The sequence below is a fragment of the Electrona antarctica genome (genome assembly GCF_951216825.1).
Source record: "Electrona antarctica genome assembly, chromosome: 1".
NCBI lineage: Eukaryota > Metazoa > Chordata > Actinopteri > Myctophiformes > Myctophidae > Electrona > Electrona antarctica.
In genome coordinates this window covers 14,601,224-14,605,170 of record NC_136806.1, presented here as the reverse complement: position 1 = coordinate 14,605,170, position 3,947 = coordinate 14,601,224, and positions in this window count along the sequence as shown.

Genomic DNA, 3,947 nt, shown 5'->3' with positions numbered 1-3,947 from the left:
TTCCACCACTCCTTCCCAGTTCTTTTCTTCAGTCTGTTTATCGCCCAAATAAACCCCCAGGTACTTCAAGCCTCCCCTCCTCCACATTAACCCTCCTGGCAGCTTAGGTAAACCTTCAGACCAACTCCCAACTGCCAAGGCCTCACTTTTGGCCCAGTTTACTTTTGCAGATGAAATTTTACCAAAAGTTTCAACAATATTTCCTAACTTTGTGACATCATCTTGGTTTTTTATGATGACAACCACATCATCTGCATATGCAGATAAAATAAAACAAGTGTTGAAATCAGAAAAGCTTAAACCATTAATCTTGGAGCGAATATTATGCAACATAGGTTCAATTGACAAAGAGTAGAGCATACCGGACATTGCACACCCCTGCCTAATTCCCTGTGTTGCTTTGAAAGGTTTACATGGACCCCCATTGAACTTCAATACACTTTCAATGTCTTCATACATCACCTTGATCCTGGCAATAAAACCATCACTGAGGCCGTACCTCTGCAACACTTTCCAGAGGTAACAGTGCTCAGTTCGGTCAAACGCCTTCTCCTGGTCTAACGAAATGAGACCAGCATCTATGCCCAAAGAACTGGAGACGTCCAAAATGTCTCGAATTAGTGACACATTGTCAACTATGGACCTGCCGGGCACGCAGTATGTCTGGGTCCGGTGGACGACCTGCTCCAACACCTTCTTCAGCCTGTTGGCCAGGGCTTTGGACAGCAGCTTATACTCCGTGCACAATAGAGAGACCGGCCGCCAGTTCTTTATTTCCTGAAGGTCACCCTTCTTTGGCAATAGAGTCAATACTGCCCTCCTGCAGCTCTGAGGCAGAAAATAGTCTTTAAAGCATTCGTTGTAGACATCCAAAATGTCTCCTTTAAGAGTGTCCCAAAAAGCCTTGTAGAACTCAGGTGGTAGTCCATCTATGCCAGGGGCCTTACCCCCTTGCATACTCTGCAGCGCTGCATGTAGCTCCTCTGTAGTCAGAGGACCCTCCAGCTCTTTTTTGGTCCCCTTGGAAACCTTGGGCAGCCCACTGCAGAACAGATCAAAAGCCTCCTCATCCTCATTGTATTCACTGTTGTACAGGTGGGAATAGAAGTCCACTGCTCTCTGGTGGATGTCACTGGCCTCAGTGAGCAGTTGTCCGCCGTCAGAGCGCAGAGCATGGATGAATCTGCTCTGTCCCTTCTTCTTCTCCAGGCCGAAAAAAAACTTTGACGGCGAGTCCATTAGGGCCTCGCTCTGGAACCGGGACCGGACCAGCGCCCCCTGCGCCTTAGAGCCCAGCAGGTCAGCCAAAACGGCTTTTTTGTATTTGAGGTAATCAATACTGCCTCGATTTCCTGTGGATGCTACATTCTGCAGCTCCACGATTTCAATCTCCAGATCATTCATGGATCTGGTGATGTCACGGGAGACATTGAAAGTGTACTGTTGACAAAACTGCTTGATTTCCACCTTTCCACAATCCCACCATTGTTTCAAGGAAATAAAATCTCTCTTTCTGGATTGATAACCACTCCAAAGAAAAATAAAACTCTCTCTAAAGTGCACATCTAATAAAAGAGCAGTGTTAAAGTGCCAGTATGCAGATCTGTGCTTTACATTTGCAATAAAAACACTACACAGTACCATTGAGTGATCTGAAAACCCAACAGGCAGTATATTACACTTTTTAAAAATACTGAAATGATGTTTAAAACAATACAACCTGTCCAATCTGGCCATAGAAAAAAGACTGTCTCTGCTCTGGACCCATGTATATTGTCTTGTCTTGTCATGCATTTCTCTCCAAACATCAGTTAAAGTGTGTGTTTCCACCAGCCGCTGCATGGCTGCTTTAGAAGGACCATGAGGCTCAACATGATTGCGGTCAACCTGATCATTCTCTGTACAATTAAAATCTCCAGCCAGGTATAAATATTCTTCAGGCCCACACAGATTTAAAATGTTGTTGAGTTCATTTAAAAAGTGAACTCTAACATTTCCCAAATTAGGAGCATATACATTAATGAATACCATAGTAAAAAGTTCATACTTGGCCCTGACAACTATTAATCTGCCCTTCACAATTTCCTCAACCTCATAGGATTTTGGCACAAAATCTTTGGAGAAGAGAAGTGCCACTCCACCACTGTTGTTGTGAAGGTGGCTTAAAACAACCTCTCCTTCCCACTCCATCCTCCAGTCAGTCTCATTAAAAGTGTCACTGTGCGTTTCCTGGACTAAAGTCACATTAATATGTTTTAATTTTACCAATTAAAAAAAACTTGCTCTTTTCTTCACATCTCTGGCACCATTTAAATTAAGTGTGGCAACCCTGAAATCACTCATGACTTCTAATGTGAAAAAAACAAACAAAAACAAAACCCACAGAAGACAGCTAGTCTTGTTTTGCATTTGAGCCTCCATTTAGCTTGGAATTGAGTTTCTGAACCATTTTCTTCAGTCTGTACACTTCTTGAGAGGTATAACCATTCTCTGACTTGTCTTTCATCTGAGATCTGACAGATTTTAAGAACAATTTTTCATCCCCAAAATGATCTCCAACCTCTACATTCTTCATGTTTTTAGTTGTCTGCAGAAACCTTTGAATTTGCCTGATTTCATAGTGTTTTCCCCCTGGTGAATTCACAGACTGTGGACCAAACATAGGCTGACTTGAAAAACTATATTGAGACAAATCACTGTCATCACAATCCCCCCATTCCTCTCCTCCTCCTCCCTCCTCCTCCTCCTCCTCCTCTTCCTCCCCCTCCACCACCTCCTCAACCTCTATGTCTTTAGACACACACTCTGTCTGTTTCTCCTTCTGGGTGAGAACATCTGCTTTCAAACCTTTTTTGGCTTGAGTGCCCTTACTATCCTTTCCTTTTCTTTTGAGAGTATTAACCTCTGCAGTTATGTCCATCTGAACTGTTTCATCACTATTAACAACCACACTTCCTTTCTGACTGCTCTGTGCCTGTCTTTCACTGTCTTTCTGTTTCTCCTGTTCTCCTGAACCCGTTGCCTGCTCTGTCTCCGTTGCGACAGGGGTGGATTGGTCATGAACTGTAACATTGACCTTAACCCTAGCCTTAGGCACCGGTAACGGTGCCTGGACTGTCTGCTCCTCCTCACTCACACCGTCCTGACTCTGCTGCAGCCCCGCAGCAGAGTCAGTGGCAGCGGTCAGTGGCAGCGGTGGCCGAACGGATAGCGGAGCGGTCTTGATACCGGAAGGTCGCCAGTTCGAATCAGCGGTCCGACACGTTAAAATTACCACCGCTGAAGTGCCCTTGAACAAGGCATTGAACCACTACGATGAAATGTGTTCTATGAGCAGGGCCTGGCTGGAAACAAGTTATTGAGCTTAGCCCAGATACCCTGGGTAAATATAGTAATAATTTCATTTCATTTCATTTCCCCTCCTCCTCCCCCCGTTCAGTAGACGCGTCTGTGTCTCCTCCCCCAGGACACGCACGGGCCAAGTGCCCCTCCAATCCACATTTAAAGCACTTCAAAGTGCCAGAAGTTGCATACACTGTATAATTAAAATCATCGACTTTGACGCTAAACACCAGATTGAGTTCCTCATCTGTCCTGTTCAGGATCATAAGGACCGTCTATGCGATACGTCGAGTTTCAATAGCGGGGACTTGCACCCCGACGGCAGCTTTTTGATCGATGAAATAATCTTTCCATACCTGGACAATTCTCTCGCCAAATCGGCGTCATTAATGAACGGCAGGACATTAGAAATCATGACTCTTTTGGACGGTGTAGAAAGGGGAGACACAGAAACAAATGATCCATTTATCACAACACCACGCTCCACCAAAACATGTACCGCTCTCAAAGGGCACCTACGGACGGCTGCAATTCGAAACTGGCCCCTGTAAAATCGGAATCCCTCAAACACGAACGCAAGGACAACACAAGAGACGGTCACGGCC